At 40.5% G+C, this 20,202-nt stretch overlaps 2 pseudogenes; both read right to left on the bottom strand.

The window, feature by feature from the left end:
* The window catches only part of LOC116811401 (MAPK regulated corepressor interacting protein 2-like), a 45,584-nt pseudogene extending 35,243 nt beyond the window's left edge, over window positions 1-10,341 (bottom strand).
* A 7,241-nt stretch (window positions 10,342-17,582) lies between these two features.
* On the bottom strand, window positions 17,583-18,019 carry LOC116811403 (probable hydrolase PNKD; annotated as a pseudogene).
* Window positions 18,020-20,202: the final 2,183 nt, after the last annotated feature.

Consider the following 20,202-nt stretch of genomic DNA (forward strand, 5'->3'; position numbering starts at 1 on the left):
CAGCTACACAGGAGGTGGAGGCGAGAGGATCTCTGGAGCCCCGGGAGGTGGTAGCTGCTGTGAGCCACGATCATGCCACTGCACTCATCCTGGATGACACAGTGAGACCCTGTCTAAAAAAAAATACATATGGCATTTAAAAATCTGTATATGCATATAAACGGATATGAATACACAGTCCCACACACATTTTACATTCAATATAATTGGATTCATACTGTTTGCAATTTTGTACAAAATCTTCAGCATCACCTTATAATCTTTCTCTGGAGCCCCGGGAGGTGGTAGCTGCTGTGAGCCACGATCATGCCACTGCACTCATCCTGGATGACACAGTGAGACCCTGTCTAAAAAAAAATACATATGGCATTTAAAAATCTGTATATGCATATAAACGGATATGAATACACAGTCCCACACACATTTTACATTCAATATAATTGGATTCATACTGTTTGCAATTTTGTACAAAATCTTCAGCATCACCTTATAATCTTTGAATATATCCATATCAATATATACTTTTGAGTGCTTGAGTTTTTTTATATTTTACTCTAGAAAAACTTTAAGAAATTACAAGCAGAAAACATATGGTAGGTCAAACCTAGTGAGAAGAAGTAATCACTTTTAAAATATCTATGTTATGTATTATGATCTCTTTCCTATGCACATATAATATGTACATTTATAAACTAATGTTCAAATTCCCCTGTAGTATAATTGTTAAAACAAGTTTTCTTCACTGATAACTTGAGTACTTTTCAAATACAATTAGTTATTCTTGGAAATAATGATAGGTTTAAAAATATTGGCACTTTTTGAAACTGTGTTGGTAAAATTCATGTAACATAAAAATAACCATTAAAATGTTCAAATTTGGTGGCATTTAGTACTTTCACAATGCAGTGCAAGCACTACCTCTATGTAGTGGCAAATAATTTTCATTACCACAAAAGAAAACCCTGAACTCATTAAGCAGTCATTCCCCATTCCACTCTCTGCCCAGCTCCTAGCAAACACTAATCTACTTTCCCTCACTACTGATCATCACAATAAGTAGCCTTTTTTTCTTTCTTCTTTCACTTAGCATGTTTTCAAATTTCATCCATGTTGTAATATATGTCAGTACTTCATTTATTTTTGTAGCTGAATAATATACATATGTATATATCACATTTTGTTTATCCATTCATCAAGCGATGGATGTTTGCTTATGTTCACCTTTTGGGTATTGTTAATAAATACATACAGTGAGTATATACATGTACTTGTTTGAGTATTTGTTTTCAATCATAGGTGGTGTATACATAGGAGTAGAGTTGCTAGCTCATATAGTTCCTTCTATGTTTAAGTTTTTGAAGTACTGATAAACTGCTTTCTGTAGCAGGTGCACAATTTAGCATTTCCACCCACACTCTAGAAAAGTTCTAACTTCTCCACCTCCCCACCGATATTTGCTCTTTTTAAGTAATTCCCATTCTAGTGGGTGTTAATTGGTATCATCAGGTGGTTTTGATTTACGTTTCTGAAAAGACTAATAATGGAAGCATCTTTCTTTTTTTTTTTTTTTTTTTTTTGAGGCGGAGTCTCGCTCTGTCGCCCAGGCTGGAGTGCAGTGGCGCGATCTCGGCTCCCTGCAAGCTCCGCCTCCCGGGTTCACGCCATTCTGCTGCCTCAGCCTCTCCGAGTAGCTGGGACTACAGGCGCCCGCCACCACGCCTGGCTGATTTTTTGTATTTTTAGTAGAGACGGGGTTTCACCGTGGTCTCGATCTCCTGACCTCGTGATCCGACCGCCTCGGCCTCCCAAAGTGCTGGGATTACAAGCGTGAGCCACCGCGCCCGGCCGACCTTTGCCTATTTTTAAAATTTGCATATACTTGTACATATTTATGTAGTACATATATTTTCATGCATCCATAAAATGTGTGATAACCAAAAAAGGATAACTGGGATACTCATCACCTAATGCATTTATTATTTGTTTATGTTGGAAACATTTCAAATGTTCTTTTAGGTATTTGGAAATAAGCATTAAATTATTGCTAACTATGGTCGCCCTAAGTATGCTATTGAACACTAGAACTTACTCCTTCTGTCCAACTGTATTTTTGTAGTCATTAACCAATCTCTCTTTATTCTTCTCCCTTCCTAACTTCTGGTATCCACCATTCTACTCTATAGTTCCATTAGATGGATTCTTTTTAGCTCCTGCATATGAGTGAGGGCATGTGATGATATGTCTTTCTGTATCTGGCTTATTTCACTTGATGTAGTGTCCTACAGTTCCATTCATGTTGCTGCAGATGACAGGATTTTATTCCTTTTTCTGGCTCAATAATCTTCCATTTTATATGCATGCCACATTTTCTTAATCCATTCATCCATCAATGAACACTTAGGTTGATTTTATATTTTTGCTATTGTGAATAATGATGCAATAAACATGGCAATGCATATATCTCTTTGCTGTACTGATTTCCTTTCTTTTGAATCTATACTCAGCAGTGGAATTGCTGCATCATATGGTAACTATTTTTAGCTTTTGGGGAAACTCCATCCCATGTCCCATAGTGGCTGTATTAATACACATTTGCAGCAACAGTATACAAGCATTCCTCTTTGCTTACTAGCCAGCATCTGTTATTTTCTGTCTTTTTAGTAAGAGCCATTTGAACTGGGGTAACATGGTATCTCACGTGGTTTTGATTTGCGTTTCCCTGACGGTTAGTGATGTTTAACATATTTTCATGTATCTGTTGGCCATTTGTGTCTTTCTTTCAGAAATGTCTATTCAGATCATTTGCCCATTTGTAAATCAGATAATTTGGTTTTTGGTTATTGAGCTGAGTTTGTTTTACATTGTGATTTGTTATTCCATTGTTAGACGAATAGTTTGCTAAGATATTCTCTCTTTCTGTAGGTTGTCTCCTCACTTTGTTGTTTTCTTTGCTGTGCAGAAGCTTTCTAGCTTGATTTACTCTCATTTGTCTATTTTCGCTTTGATTGCCAGTGCTTTTCAGATCTTATACAAAAAATCTTTCCCCAGAACAATATCTTAAAGCATTTCCCCAGGCTTTTCTTCTAGTAATTTCATATTTTCGGGTCTTTTCTTAAATTTGTTTAGCCTTGTTCTGTGGCCTAACATATGCTCTATACTGGAGAATGTTCCATATGCTAATGACAAGCAATTCTATAGCAATTGGATGAAATATTTTGTAAAGGTCAGTTAAGTTTATTTGGTCTAGAGAACAGTTTAATTTCAGTGTTTCTTTGTCTAGATAAGCTGTCCATTACTGAAAGTGGAGTACTGAAGTCTCCCAGTATTGTTGTACGCCATTCTATCACTCTGTTTAGATCTTCAAATGTTTGCCTTATGTATTTCTGTGTTCCAGTGTTGGGTACATAGATACATGCAATTGTCGTATCCTCTTGCTGTATTGGCATTTTCATTGTTATACAGTGACCTTCTTTGTCTCTCTTTACAGTTTTTGACTTTTAATCTATTTTATCTAAGTATGGCCTTTCTCTCTCTCTCTTTCTTTCTTTTCTTTTTTTTTTTTTTTTTTTTTTTGAGATGGAGTCTCGCCCTGTGGCTAAGGCTGGAATGCAATGGCATGATATCGGCTTACTGCAGTCTCTGCCTCCTGGATTCAAGGAATTCTCCTGCCTCAGCCTCCCAAGTAGCTGGGATTACAGGCGTGTGCCACCACGTCCAGCTAATTTTTGTATTTTTAGTAGAGACAGGGTTTCACCATGTTGGCCAGGCTAGACTTGAACTCCTGACCTCAGGTCATCTGCCTGCCTTGGCCTCCCAAAGCGCTGGAATTACAGGCGTGAGCTACCACGCTGGGCCAGAGTATAGCCTTTCCGGTTCTTTTTTCATTCCTGTTCATTTTCATGTTGCTGCTGATGCCCTCTGATTTGAGGTCTTCTTTGTCTCAGTAAAAGACGAGTCCCCAAATTTAATGCACTGAGGTTGCTAGCTTCGACTCCACTTTTTGTCTCTAGCTGCCCTCGGAGATTTTTCTTCCTACAGGCAGTCAGGATGCTTTCTAGGGAGTGAGGCAAGAACAACATTCCTGCAAAGGACACCAAAATGGGAGAGAAGCTAGCTGCCTGCCTGGATCTCACATTTTACAGAGGAAACCGTGAGTCCAGGGGGAATTTTCTACATGGTGCCTAGCAGATTCGAGTTGGGGAATCACAGAGACAGAAGTCCATTAATCTTTCCAGCTGCTCATATGTATTCACTTTCTTGTGGACCCACAGATCGTCATAGTCTCAATTTTCAGTTCTGCAATATTGCCTGTGACAATCTTGGCACTAGACAGCTGTTTTTAGTTTTCTTTGGGGTAAAGTCAGATTGCTTCCACTCTACCATTTTGGTGATGTCACTCTCCCTTGGCCTATTTTTTAAAAATTGGGTTGTCTTTTGTTGTTTTTCAGAGTCCTTTATATGTATTGGATATTAGCAGTTTTTAGATAATTGATTTGGAAATATTTCCTCCCACTCCGTAAGTTGGCTTTTCAAGTTCTGAATTGTGCACTTTGATGCAAAAAGTTTTTAATTCCAGGGAAGTCCAATTTATTTTTTCTTTTGTTATTGGTGCTTTTGGCAGTATAGCTAAAAAATCATTGCCAAATCTAAAGTTTTGAAGACTTATTCCTATAGTTTCCCTGAAGGTTTTATAGCTTTAACTGTTACCTTTAGACATTTGATACATTTTGAGTTAATTTTTGCACATGATGTGAGGTAGAGGTCTAACTTCATCCTTTTGCATGTGGATAACCAGTTGTCTAAGCACTATTTCTTAAGGAGTCTATTCATGTCTCATTAAATGAACTTGATAACTTTGTGAAAAGTCAATTGACCACAATGTCTGGGTTTATTTTCAGACTCTTCATCTCTTCCATTAATCACTGTGTGTATTCTTATTTGATCATCACTCTGCTTTGATTACTCTAGATTTTCTAGTAAATTTTGAAATCTAGAAGTGTGTCTTCCACCTTGGTTTTTCTTACTCAAACTTTGGTTACTCAGATCTCTTGCAATTTAATAGGATCTTTAGAATTTGCTCTTTTTCCCAAAAATAAATGCTCATGGAAATAATAATTAGGATTACATTAAATCTATAGATCTCTATGGCTAGTATTGCCATATTATAAATATTTAGTCTTCTAACTCATTACCACAGGATGTCCTTTTTAAAAATCCAGGTAATCTTTAAGTTCTTCTCCAATATTTTGTGATTTTCAATGTACAAGTCTTTCATCTGTTTAGTGAAATATTCTCCTTAAAATATGATTTATTTTGATGCTATTATAAATGGAATTGCTTTCTTAATTCAATTTTCAGATTGTTCATTGCTAGTGTACACAACTATAACTGATTTTTACCATGTAATGTTCTATCCTGCGGGGCTTGCTGAATATTGTTCATTAGCTCTAATATGGCTTTTCTGCATTTTAAAGCATTTTTATAAGATCATCATCTTTATGAAGAGAGATAATTTCCATTTTTTTTCTTTTCAACTTGGATGCCTTTTATATATCTTCATTGTCTGATGACCCTGACTAGAATTTTAAGTGTACTGTTCAAGAAAAGGGCAAAAGTGTGCATTCTTGCCTTGTTCATGATCTTAGGAGGAAAGCTTTCAGTCTTTCACTCGAGTATAATACTACCTGTAGATTTTTTATAAATACCCCATATATCGTGTTGAGAAAATGATCTTCTAATTATAGATTCTTGATTGTTTTGAGTTGCCTTTCTGGAGAGAGGGACTACAGAAGTTCCCTAATGCATAATTTTCATTGATGTCACTTTTGCCACCTGTTTTTGAATTTGTAGAAACAATCATGCTTCTTGAAAACATACCTGCCACAATAGTCATACATGATAATGTGAAGTCAGATCACGGGTAATGCCATCTCCAACAAATACTATTAAAATGTAGATTGATTTTCAATCCCTTTCACTGTTTTTGGTTTATGTGTTTATGTACAACAGTCCACTAGAAGAAGATGTAACTCTTCCTTGATTAGCTCAGTGGTTCAATTTCTCTTTATGCCCTTCTAGTCTCCAGACAATTGGGTACCCTTGAGACCCTCAGAAAACTTACTCGCTCCTGCTACATCCCACCTGGAACTGGTCTGTCCTTGGTGTTGTCACATTGCTGCAACAAATGACTCATGCTTCACAGCAGAGTGACACTGCCTGAAAGGCTGCTAACTCTTGCTCCAAGGGAGAAAACATAACGCACCCATCCATTCCCCACATAGGCACCGTGTAAAGTCTCAGGAAATACTTGAAGTATATGTAACACATGGGAAATGTTGTATTTTGATGTTTAATGATGCGACCATGAGATATAACTCTGTGTAACCTCGACAGGAATTGAACATATGCACTATGAGTATCATTCCATGTGGAGTACATGTGGCAGGCAGCAATGACAACTATCTGATCCCTCCTCTATGGCAGATGCCAAATTACTGCCTATAGTGCAACACATGAGGCTAGAACATGAAGAACTCCCTGGTTGTCTGGGCGGGGAGCCAGATCAAAGAACACCAGAATTTGTAAATTGATTGCCAGAGAAGATCTCCAAGTTTCAAGTAATTTTCTCCTTGTGCCTTCACCCCCTGAAAAAGATAATTTTATACCATGAAATGTACTGGCCCCGTAACTCTGTGAAATAAATCGTACCCTCAAGGCCTTGGACAGGAGGATATTTAATTTCTGAAAGCACAAGATTCTTGATGAAGGCGGGCCTTGTTTGATTTCAAGTGGAAAACAAAAGCAAAAGTGCAGCGGTAAGACCAGCTGGCCCCAAACTGGGCTAAATGCAAGGTAGCCATGTTTGGTGGCGCCTTTGTCGATGCGTGGCATTTTTTCATACAGGAAGGGCGGGAGTAGAGGGCTCCAAGGCAAGACTTCTTGGCATATCTGGAGCACTACTGCCATCGTGAGGATGTCGTTTAACGAAACCCTACGCCATTACAGAGTTGTAGTGAGGGCTACCTGTTGGGGCAGGTCTGATCTGGTAAGAGGTGGAAGAGGCTTGGCCTCTATGCCAGGAGGCCTCGCCTACTCCTCTCAGGCTTTAAAAGAGACCTGGACATTAGCGGTATCTTGCTACAGAACCTGGAGTGTGAAGGTTCTAATAGCAAATCCTGTAAACTTCCCTTGGAATAACCTTGTTGATTGTGCGCGACACTGATGCTACCATAGACCCAAAGATCCATAGCAAGATGACAGCTCGTGAAAACCTTCTGACTCTTGCTCCAAGGGGCAGGAACAGGAAAGAGATGCCCATAAGAGCCTACATGTGTCTTTGAGAGGGTTCCTGCTGTCCTGCCCACACCAGGAGGAACTGAGGCCCCGACCCACGACTTCTTGTACCAGGACCGCCTGGCAGCTGCTCCTTCACTCCAAGCCCCTCGCTCTCCAGGTTCTACACCAAGATACCGCCAAAGTCCAGGTCTCTCTTTAGGCCTTAGAGGAGAAGGCAACAAGACCTAGCCTGGAGCCCAATCCTCTTCTAACTCCTCACGGACCAGACTTTCCCCCACAGCGAGGCTTCCCAGGAAGGACGCTGTAATGGCCTAGTCTGTCTTTAAACGATTTCCTCACGGTGGCAGTAGTGCTTCAGATTTCCAAGGACGCCCTGTCTTGGCGCAGTCTTCTCCCGCCCTTCCTGTCTGAAAAAACGCCACCCAGAGACAAATGCGCCAGGAAACATGGCTGCCTTGCATTTTGCACAGTTTGGGGCAACCTGTGCAAATTCCTGTACTTTTGCTTTTCTTTTCCATGTGAAATCAAGTCAAAGCCTAAACCACCCATCCTCATCAGGAATCTTGTTCTTTCAAGAAATTAAATGTTTTCCATACTTAGTCTATGTGGGTTGGCTCAGTACTTTCACTTGGTATCAAAATGTCTGTCTCAGGCCGGAAATTAGATGGATCAGAGAAGAAAAGCGAGAATAAATGGTCAGAAGCCTGGAGATCATTATGAGCCACCAATTCACAAGTCTAGGTGATCTTTGACCTATTCCTCTCCCCAGACAACCAGGGAGTCCTCCTCCATTTTCTCAGGTTATGTGATGAATTGTCAGAAAGTGTTTGGTAGAAGTAGGAAGAGAAGGCCAAGACAGCGCACATCATTGTATGTAATACATTGTTCCACAGGGCATGATACATATACTTACATCTGTATAAACTCCCATTAGAAGTTACACTGTTTTGGAGCAGACTCAGTGGCTCACGCCTGTAATCCCAACACTTTGGGAGGCCGAGGCCGGTGGACCACTTGAGATCAGGAGTTTGAGACCAGCCCGGCCAACATGGTGAAACCCTGTCTCTACTAAAAATACAAAGATGAGCCAGGTGTGGTGGGCCACACCTGTAGTCCCAGCTACTCAGGAGGCTGAGGAAGGAGAATCGCTTGAACCCAGGAGGTGGAGGTTGCGGTGAGCCGAGATCACGCCACTGCACTCCAGCCTGGGCGACAGAATGAGTGAGACTGTCTCAAAAAAAAAAAAAAAAAAAAAGATAGTTACACAGTTTTAAAAATTGTCCCCTGTTTAACAGTGAATAATTTATATTTCCACATGTTCCTATGCCATTAAATATTTTTCAGCTTCTTCTTGTGACTTGAGTGTGTATGTGTGTGCCTGCATGCATGTGTGGGTGTGTGTGTGTGTGTGTGTTACCTCTTGAGTATCAGTCTTACAATATCTTCTTATTAGCAATGGTGTTTGCAAGCCAGGTACAGTCTTGTGTTCTTGTAGTTTCAGCTTCTTGGGAGGCTGAGGCAGGAGAATAGCTTGGGCCCAGGAACAGAGCAGCTTGAAGAACATAGTGACACCTCAGTCTCTAAAAAAAAAAAAAAAAATTAAAAAAGAATGGTGTTTGCCACGTAGTTTAAAAATAATCTTGTGTACGTCAAGAAGAATAACACCATCATAAAATCTGTTAAGACAACCGATAACATTTTGGATTATTTTCTTCCACACTTTTCAATGTATACATACATACGCCTACTATATTTTGGTTCACACAAAAAATAAATCTATATTAAAATTGGATTAATCTGTACATTGTGCTTTGGATCAGACCAGATGTGTATTCTGACAAAGTTTTGAAGGGAAAGTATTTGCTTGCATTAAATGCATGTACGAATTCTCCTTAACATCTTGTTTTGTATAAATAAGTACATACACACATACATACGGATATAGGCACAGAGCGTGCTAACTGAAATGACTACCATGAGTAATCACTACCATGACTAATCATGACTATGGTTAGTAAACATGTGTACACACATAGGCGTATATATACCATAAATATGTGGTCTCTCAATCCCAATAGGAAATGACTTTTAAAATAGTTTTATCACACATTCACGTCTTCTATTGGTCATATAAGAACTTCTCTATTTAAAGTTCCCATGTATTTTTATGTCCAGTGTTCAAATATGTTCTCTACATTTATTGTAGCTTAAACATTTGCAAACTTGTTAAATATTCTTAAAGATTATTCTTAAATATTTTGTGGGATGCTAGGTTTTTTTTTAAGAGTGCCTTCCTGTTTTTGGCATTTCTTGAAATTAGATCTGCTTCTTTACAATATTTTCAGATACAGTAGCCCTGTATAAAGAAAAGCAGGTAGGTCACAGTTAATGCCACCACCAAGAAACAAGTAATTTCAAAATGCAGATCTATTATCAGTATTCCCTTTCTCTTTTCTTTCTTTACTTTTTTTTTTTTTTTTTTGGCAGTTTCTCGACGTTATTAGCCTGGAGCTCCTCTCCGACATCCCCAGGGGCTGGTCTCTGGTCCCTGGGCACAGTGAGCAGGACTGAGGTCAGACAGGTTCGGCCCCTGGCCATAGCAGCTTGCGACAGCTGGGCCAAGGGAAGGGCACGAATTTCTGCAGCCTGGGATTGGGGATCCTCTCCAAGTACTGCACAGGCCTTGGCCCGCCCTCACTGGCTGGGCCACCATCCAGCTGCTGCTGCACCTGCTGCCAGGCTTCGGACACAAAGCGGACATTCTCCTTGTGGGCCAGTGTGTAGGTCTCCTGGGTCCCCTGATGGGGACTTGGAGGGGGCACGCCGGCCATTCACACGATTGAACACAAGCCTTGGGCCTGGACTCGGCAGGGGCCAGGGTCCTGGCGGATATGCGAAGGGCTGCGCCCGCTGGGGCTGCAAGGTCGGTGGCGCGGGCTGCCGGCGTTTCAGGAGCTAGTGGAGCTGGCCCTCCACCTGCTGCTGCTTGAGACCTGTGCGGCGCTGTGCCACCAGCTTGCTGGGCCCTTTGGTGATGGTGTACATGGCGCGCCGCTCCCAGACCGCCGCCGGCCCCCCCACCAGATCCCAATATTCCGTTTTTCTACGTTTCGAAGAAATATAAATTATTGAATTCCATCTGTGGTCAATAAGGAATTTGCACCAACTTTTTCAGCACAGGTTTGTTCTTGATTGCTTCTCAAATTGTGAATATCAGCTTTTTGAGAAATCTCTTAGAATATTCAAATCTATGAAGGACAAACAAAAACACTTCATCGCAAATCCCATTTTCATGGAGCAACCACCATCAGCAGCTTGATGGCTACATGCATTCAAATATTATAAATGGGTTCTATGATTGTTCATGAGAGGTGATACTATTTAACTAAAGCGATAGGCTTATTAATATACTCCCTTATTTGCACAACGAAGTGTTCAACACACACACACAATCACATTAATTACTCCCTTCAATTCCATCCTCATCAAATTATAGGTAGTATTTAGTGCCTTGAATATTTCACACAATGTTAGGTAATGGGAAATTTCCAATGGTATGGAGTAACTAATAGTACTTTATTGCTAACTCTCATAACATTTCTTTATTGTTCAAAAATAGCAATGAATCAACCAGTGCTCAAATCCTAAGGATGATATAAACATTTGGCAAAAAAATGAAAAATTAAACAATTATAACAAGTTAATGAGGCATATTCTCTATCACATAAACTCAATCAAAATTCAATTACTGTTTTTCTCAATTGCATTTAGCTCGTTCTTCTATTTGCATTTTATTGGGGGGTAGAGGGAATGTACATGTGCAGGAATTTTTTTTGTTATAAACATCAAATAACACCCTTTATGTGAAATTTCCTTCTAATTTAATATTTTTCCTTCTATCATTTTTCTCAGGTTTTATATAGAAAGGCTACTTAAAATGTCACTAAACATACTTCAGCTAATTGGATTTTGTGTTAAATAATAATTTGTTAGAAGTTTGTAATTTTCTTGACTAGTAAGAGCAAGACATTTAATCATCCAAGCATGTAAACAGTGCTGTTTATTTTTAGATAAAAACATGGTATTACTCAGAATGTTATCAGTACTAAGCCTTATTTGTCAATGCGTCAAGCCTTCATTATAAATAAAAATAAAACTGGAAAATGTGCTCTCAAAAACTCAGCTTTAGAGAAGTAGACACTGTTAGTTGTTTTGTTTGAATTTTTTCAATTTACAGATACATTACAATGTGCATATTGGCTCTCTAGAATACATACATGTTTAGACGTTTGGTTCAAGGTTATCACATGTTAGAAGTAAAATGCCCTTGACTTTGCCATTTCTCTTACCTAGTGTTAGCAAACTTACATGGTTTGATCCCCAAGGTCCAACTGTTTGCTTTTCTCCCTAAATCAGAGGCAGGGAATGTCTCTGCCAATCAGGCCAGAGAATGGAATTCAGACTTTGTGAAGGCTGAAGGGGCTACCTAAGGAGCCTAACTCATCTAGTCAAGGCTGTGAGTGTTCTTTAGATGATATATGAAGGGAAGGTTAGAGGTCATTTTTCTCTTTCACAAAATACCTGGAAGACCTCGTGCTTTGCTTCCCAGAGCCTCTGCAAGGCACTGCTGTGTGTCAGTACACCTATGTCCATAGGCCATCTTTGAAATCAACCATGATAAGTCTAAAAGAGAGTTAGGCACAGGCCAGGATATCACAAAAGCCAGTTCCCTTCTCCTGGTACAGCATGGTCTACATGGTAGGTGATAGAATCTTACCTTTCAAGGTAAGATATATTTTTATATCTTTTAGGTCTAGTTGATTCATAACTTTGTTCACATTCTCTAATTCCTTAATGATCTTCAGTTTAGTTGTTTCATCCGTTATTTAAGGTGGGGAATTAGGCTGGGTGACGTGGCTCACGCCTGTAATCCTAGCACTTTGGGAGGCTGAGGCGGGCAGACCACTTGAGGCCAACAGTTCAAGACCAGCATGGCCAAAATGGTGAAACCCCTTCTCTGCTAAAAATAAAAAAATTAGCTGGGCATGTTGGCGCACGCTTGTAATCCCAGCTACTCGGGAGGCTGAGACATAGGAATCGCTTGAACCCAGGAGGTGGAAATTGCAGCCAAGATGGTGCCACTACACTCCAGCCTGGGTGACAGAGTGAGAGACTCTGTCTCTAAATAAATAAATAAATAAATAAATAAATAAATAAATAAAGTGGGGTATTGAAGTCACCAACTTACTTTTTAGAACTCTATTTTTTCCTTTAGTTCTGTTCAGTTTTTGCCTCATGTATTTGGGGACTCTTGTAAAATAAATATGTATGTTTAATTAGTACATCTTGACAGACTGACCTTATCATTATATAATGTCCATCTTTGTCTCTTGAAACAATTATTGTCTTAAGGTGTATTTTGTCTGGTATCAGTAGAGTCAGAACAATTTTCTTTTGGTTACTTTTTGCATGAAATATTTTTTTCGTGCTATTACTATTAACCATTTGTGAACTGGATCTAAAGCCAACTCTTTTAGACAGCATAGAGTTGGATGTTCTAAAAAATCCATTCTGCCAATCTTTGCCTTGGAGTTTAATCCATTTAAAGTAATTACTGGTAAAGAGGGACTTATTCCTGCTATTTTGCTATATATTTTCTGTATGTCTTATAGCTTTTTTCTCAATTCCATAATTCCTACCTTCTTTTGTGATTAATTGATCTTTTCTAGTGCACCATTTTTATTCCTTTCCATTTCTTTTTCTCTATATACTAATTTTTTTCTTTATGGTTATCCTGCAGAATACAATTAATATCTTAATTTTAGAGCAATCAATTTTTATTAATCTATAAAGTAGTTTATATAATACATAAAACCTCCTCCTTTAAAGCTCTAATCCCTTTTGTGTTATTTTTACAAACTACATAATTGAACATTGTGTACCTATTAATGCAGACTTATTGTTTCATGCATTTGTTTTTAAAATCATATGGGAGGAAAAGGGAATTATAAACCAAAAATATAATTCTTCTGGCTTTTTTATGTATCTGTGTAGCTACCCTTTTCTTTGTTCCTTATTTCTTCATATGGTTTTGAGTTACTATCTAGTGTCTTTTCATTTCATCCTGAGAGACTCTGTTTTGCATTTCTGTCATGGGAAGTCTACTATTGGCGGAATCTGTAAATTCTTTTCTATCTAGGAATGTCTTAATTTCTCCTTTATTTCTGAAAGTTAGTCTTGGGGGATATGGAATTATTGACAAGTTTGTTTGCTTTTAGAACTTTAAATATGTTATCCCACTGCCTTTTGGCTTCCATGGTTTCTGAAGAAAAACTGGCTGCTAATCTTATTGAGGAGTCCTTGTATATAATTAAGGCCTTTCTCTTACGATGCTTTCAAGATTCTTGCTTTGTCTTTGTCTTATGACAGCAGGATTATAAGCTTTCTCATTGTAGATTTCTTCATGTTTATCTTACATGGAGTCTGTTGAGCTTCTTGCATGTTTATATTCATGTGTTTCAATTGCTCTAGCTTCATATTCACTGACTTTTTTCTAACTGTTCTAATCTGCTGTTGGAAACTTCCAGTGATTTTTTTTTCATTTCAGTTTCTGTACTTTTCAGTTCCAAAAGTTCTATTTGTCTTTTTAAAAAATAATTTCTCTCTCTTTATTGATATTCTTTACTTGGTGAGACATTATTCTCTTGGTTTCCTTTAGTTCTTTGTATTTCATTTATGGTAACACTTTGAGCATATTTAAGAGAGTTGACATAATTCTTTTCTAGTAAGCCCAGTGCCTGGGCTTCCTTCTGCACAGTTTCTATGAATTTCTCTTTTCCCTGTGAGTAGGCCATACCTTCTTGTTTTCTTTGCGTGTCTTCTTTTTTGTTTATCATTAAAAATTAGATGTTTTGGGCCGGGCGTGGTGGCTCACGCCTGTAATCCCAGCACTTTGGGAGGCTGAGGTGGGTGGATCACGAGGTCAGGAGATCAAGACCATCCTGGCCAACATGGTGAAACCCGTCTCTACTAAAAACACAAAAATTAGCTGGGCGTGGTGGCGTGTGCCTGTAGTCCCAGCTACTTGGGAGGCTGAGGCAGGAGAATGACTTGAACCCGGGAGGCGGAGGTTGCCGTGACCCGAGACCACGCCACTGCACTCCAGCCTGGTGACAGAGCAAGACTCCATCTCAATAAATAAATAAATAAATATAAATAAAAATTAGATGTTTCGATATCATACTGTATCAACTCTGGAAATTAGATTTCTAAACACACTTGCCTCCCCACCCCATGGGGTTAGTTGATAGCATTTGTGTGTTGTCGTTTGTTATTTGCTTTTTTAGTAACTTTTCTTAAATATTTTTGTAAAGTCTGTATTTTTATCATTTGTGGCCACTGGAGTCAGTGTTCTGATAGCTTAGTGGTCACCTAGTACTCTGACAGTTTCCTTAAACATGTGGAACCTAAGAAAGAAAGAGAAGTAGCCGGGTGCGGTGGCTCATGCCTGTAATCCCAGCACTTTGGGAGGCTGAGGCAGGTGGATCACCTGAGGTCGGGAGTTCGAGGCTAGCCTGGCCAACATGGTGAAACCCCGTCTCTACTAAAAATACAAAAATTAGCTAGGCATGGTGGCACAAGCCTGTAATCCCAGCTACTCTGGAGGCTGAGGCAGGAGAATCGCTTGAACCCGGGAGGCGGAGGTTCAGGGAGCCAAGATCGTGCCATTGTACTCCAGCCTGGGCTACAAGAGCAAAACTCCGTCTCAAAAAAAAAAGAAAGAAAGAAAGAAAGAAAGAGAAGTATTCTCTAAGTCCTTGAAGGCTGGCTCTGTGTGTTGAGGCACTCTTTCAACTAGCCAGGCTGCAGTCTTCACTTCTAGCTTGCAAGGGGCCTGAAAGCTAGTGAGATATGAGACCTTAAGGTCTTCTCAGGCATTTTCTGAATAATTGTCCAGCCTCATGTGCATGGCTTTCTTATTTCTCTAGTATATACAAGAACATTTTAAAGTTCTTATTCCCCCAAGTATTTCCTTTCATAGCCTCTTCCTTCCCATGCTTTTCCATCTGTTTATTGTTTATTTTAACTGTTGTCCCTTGCCCCAGACTCTTATGCCAATACTTGTGTCTTTAAGTTTTTTCAACACATGCCCCTCAGGAGTTGTTCCAAACTTGGAAACACTCCAAGTGAGGCAAAACAAAAGCAAGCTCTTAAACCAATCCTTTAGGGAGCCAAAAGACAGGTCAAACTGGAATGCAACAATTCTTTGAGAACAAGTTCTGTATTATACCTATGCACGAGGGTAGGAGCTATACTGAAGGCACTGTGGAGGCTGGGGGATGGTAGACAGGCAATTTAAAATGCCGCAGCTCTCGCTCTCTCACCACAAAGTAGCCACTTACTTCTTCGTCAAGGCTTCTCTGAGTGTTGTAAGTTTTTGACAAGCTCTAGAGTTCTGTAAAAGTGGATTCTGACACTTCTTTCTTTCTTTCTTTTTCTTTCTTTCTTTCTTTCTTTTCTTTCTTTCCTTCCTTCCTTTCTTTTTTTTTTTGAGATGGAGTCTCGCTCTGTCGCCCAGGCTGGAGTGCAGTGGAGCGATCTCGGCTCACTCCGAGATCCCAGGTTCATGCCATTCTCCTGCCTCAGCCTCCCAGGTTCATGCCAGTCTCCTGCCTCAGCCTCCCCAGTACGTGGGACTACAGGCGCCCGCCACCACGCCCAGCTAATTTTTTGTATTTTTAGTAGAGACAGGGTTTCACCGTGTTAGCCAGAATGGTCGCGATCTCTGACCTCGTGATCCATCCGCCTCGGCCTCCCAAAGTGCTGGGATTACAGGCGTGAGCCACGGCGCCCAGCCTACACTTCTTTCTAGTTTATGCCTGGCTCGTTGTTGCTTCTGTGGAGGGATGATGTGCCAACGTGTCCTCCTTCATGATCTTCAGTGACATCATTTTTGCCACCTGATTTTTGCACTTCTAGAAATAATCACATTTCTTTGCAATGTTCCTTCTACAACAGGCGCGTATGAAGTCATAGAGTGATATCACAAGGAATGACACCTCTGGCAGGCAAGGACTTGGAAATGTGTGTTCTTTTTCAATCCTTTTCACTGTCTGTGTTGAAATAAATGATAAATATTATTTAATAGCTTAGTCATATGTAAAACATCTAAATTAGATTGAATTCTACTTCAGTTTTTGTTTATGCTTGGCTAACATATTTGGATTACTTCTTCTCCATCTGTTTTTTCGTATCTACTCCTTTAGACGTTTCATTACTTCTTGGTTTGGCTACGTGGCCCCACTTCTCTTCAACTCCTCCTGGCTGCAGGCAGTGAATCTCTAGATGTTTGACCTGAGATCCTCAGCAAGCACACTTGCCTCTGCAATATGTCATCTGGAATTGGCCTGTTCTTTGTGTTCTGACACAGCTGCCACAAGAAACCAACGTCCCATAGCTTCCTTGAGGAGTCCTTGTATATAATAAGGCCTTCATCATAGGATGGTGGTACCACGTGAAAGCCTGCTAACTCTTGCTCCAAGGGGCAGGAATAGGAGACAGATGCCCACAAGAGCTTGCATTTGTGTTTGAATGGGTCCCTCCAGTCCTGACCACACCAGGAGGAAGTGAGGCCCCGCCCCACGACTTCTGTGCCAGTACCGCCTGGCAGCTGATGGTTCACTCCAAGCCCCTCACTCTCCAGGTTTTATACCAAGATACCACCAATGTCCGGGTCTCTGTTAAGGCCTTAGAGGAGAAGGCAAGGAGGCTCAGCATGGAGCCCCAGCCTCTTCCACCTACCCACAGGCCAGACCTTCTCCAACAGCTGGGCCTCAAGGGGAGAACGCTGTAATGGCGCATTCTGTCTTTAAATGATTTCCTCACAGGGGCAGTAGTGCTGCATATTTGCAAGGAAGCCTGCCTTGGGGCACTCTTCTCCCGCCCTTCCTGTGTGAAAAAACGCCACTCAGAGACAAAGGCGCCACCAAACATGGCTGCCTTGCATTTTGCCCAGTTTGGGGCGACCTGCTCATACTGCTGGAATTTTGCTTTTGTTTCCATCTTAAATCAAACCAAGGCCTAAACTGCCCACTTCCCCCCCCCCCCCACTAAACACTCAATAACTTTATTTGCCTTTGGTTGGCTCCTGGGTGTGGGGCGGGGTAGGGGTTGGCAGCAACCTGGGCTTCTTGCGCCCTCTAGTGGACCTCAGCGGCAAGAACTGGAATCCTGGCCAAACCTGAGGACTTCACAGTCAATACAGTTTAGGAGAGTTGCATAGTTCCTCAGGTCTGCACCCCAGACCCAACATCAGTGGACGGGGCACGTTGGGAAGAGGCCCTGAACCTCTGGCTCTCATACTCGCCCATGTTGGACACCCGCATGTTCTGCTGAGCCTTCATCTGCTTCACACGGTCCTTGTCCACTTCCTGCTTGGTGAGGATGAAGAGAAGGATACCACAAGGGAAGCCGATGGCCCAGGCCAGTCCCACAGCTTTCATGGGGTTCTTGCTCCTCTTTCTGGGAATGTATTCCATCTCGGGGGATAGGAGTTCAGGTTCCTCCCTGCCCTCTGGGGAGCTGTGGGTTTGCAGTGCTTGGGTCCTGTTATGGGAAGCCTTGTTAGCTGTGGCTCCTGCGAGAATCCCCCGGAGGACGCGGGCATTTCTTGCCCTCCATCCCCCCGGGCCTTCAGCGCCTTAGCAGCTACCACCACCGCCATGTTCAGATCCCACTCTAAACCACCCACTTTTATCAGGCAATATTATCTTTCAAGAACTCAATTTCCACTTAACCTAATCTTTGCAGTTCTGCTCTTAACTCAGTTTTACATCTCAAGCATTTTCCCTACATGATCAAATTGTTGACGTCTAGGGGCAAGTCTCAAGGAGCTAGGCCTAGGAGGAAGAAGACAATTTTGAAAAATTAAGGGCAGGATTGGGGCATTTCTAGGCAGCAGGCCACATGTTCCTTAACTTGGCTTGCTATTGTTAAAGAGAAAATTATTCTGGCACTTGTTAAAGTGATAAGGAAGACTATTCAAGACTACTGCAATAGGGACATTGCAATAGGTGAGAAATAGATCAGTCTCCATTCTGAGCATAGCAAAGACAGCTGGAGATTTATAGTCAAGGAGCAGAGTGAGGGGGGTCAGTGCGTGGAACATCACAGAGAGGAGACATCAAGGGTAGGGGAATTCTTGCCAAACTGAGTTAAGATTCTTATTAAAACTGGACTAGGCAAGCCAAAGACAGGACTCAAGAATGAGCTCAGTCAAAAAGAGGGCTCAGAGGAGCCTATCTACAATTTGGTCAAGGAGATAGCCTTTGTCAATATTCATGCCCTCAAGGAGTCTTTCTCCATTTACGGGGTTAGACTCTGTAAAATGAGAGGCACCTGTTTGCTTGGAGCCCTAAGAGGAAGGCTTAGATAGTGCTCATCACTTCATGCCATAAATGCCGACTTTGAGTAGTATACATATATAAATATGTATAAACCCCTATCAGAAGTTACTAAAAGGTTGTCTCATGATTTCATCTTTTAACATGGGAACACAAGCACTTTCTCATATCATTAATTTTGTGCCTTATATTTTAAAATTTTTATTTCACTTTATTTTTGTTTTCATTGTATTTCTTCTCATTTGAAATTAGTTACTTAGTTTCCTCAGAAAGTTAAGGAAAATATTCGTTGAAATAAATGACAAATATTACTGAACAGCTTAGTCATATTTCAACTTGTTAAATAGATTTAGGCGTAATTCAGTTTTTGTTTATGGTTGGCTATAATATTTGGACCATTTCTCCTCCATATCTCTCCAATGGAAACAAAATATATAGGACAAAATACAAAATTCTCCTTAAAAGTGTCAAAGAATTCACAAAAGAGAAAGTCTCAGAATAAAACTCTATAGACAGAGAGAATTAACGGGAACACCAGATTACCCAGTCTCTTTGACCTTTCGGGTATTTGCTTACCTGGGTAGTATTGGGACCTCACAGGTGGCAAAGAGCAGAAGATAGAAAAAGCCTGAAGGGAAGCATAAGGATTAAAAAATAAAACACATTTAGGGATTTTCCTTTAACACAAGCACTTATCCCACATGGTTACAGGTTGGTTCTATGAATTTTTTTTTTTTTTTAAGATGGAGTTTCACTCTTTGTGCCCAGGCTGGAGTGCAATGGTGCGATCCCGGCTCACTGCAACCTCCACCTCCTGGGTTCAAGTGATTCTCCTGCCTCAGCCTCCCAAGTAGCTGGGATTACAGGTGCATGCCACCATGCCTGGCTAATTTTTGTATTATTAGTAGAGATGGGGTTTCGCCATGTTGGCCAGGCTGGTCTCGAACTCCTGACTTCAGGTGATCCGCCCCCCTGGGCCTCCCAAAGTGCTGGGATTACAGGCAGGAACCACCATGCCCGTCCGGTTTTATGAATTTTTATGCAAAAGATGATTCCAATCTTATTCAAAATATTTTAGAGGGGAAATAGAGATGAATTACTCCCCAACATATTCTGAGCAAATTTTATAACATTGGTACCTAAATCAAACATAGATTGTGACTGAAGAGAAAAATACAAACCCACTTCAGTTATAAGTGGAGACTTAAAAATTGAAAGATATGAGCATATTTAATCCATAGTTCTGTAAAAGACAATAAACTATGATCAACTTGGATTTATCTCATGACTGAAAGGGAGTTAAAACATTGCCAAAGGACTAATGTCACACACTACTTTTCCAAATAAAGGAGAAAAGTATATGGTCATCTCAATTGATGCAGAAAAATAAAAATATTTGGTAAATTCAACAGCACTTACAATATAAACTTTTAGGAAGCCATGAATATAAAGGAACTTCCATAATTTGGTTATTGTATCATTTAATCATTGCTCTGTGAAAAAC

Source organism: Hylobates moloch, unplaced genomic scaffold, assembly GCF_009828535.3.
Source record: "Hylobates moloch isolate HMO894 unplaced genomic scaffold, HMol_V3 SCAFFOLD_7, whole genome shotgun sequence".
Classification (NCBI taxonomy): Eukaryota; Metazoa; Chordata; class Mammalia; order Primates; family Hylobatidae; genus Hylobates; species Hylobates moloch.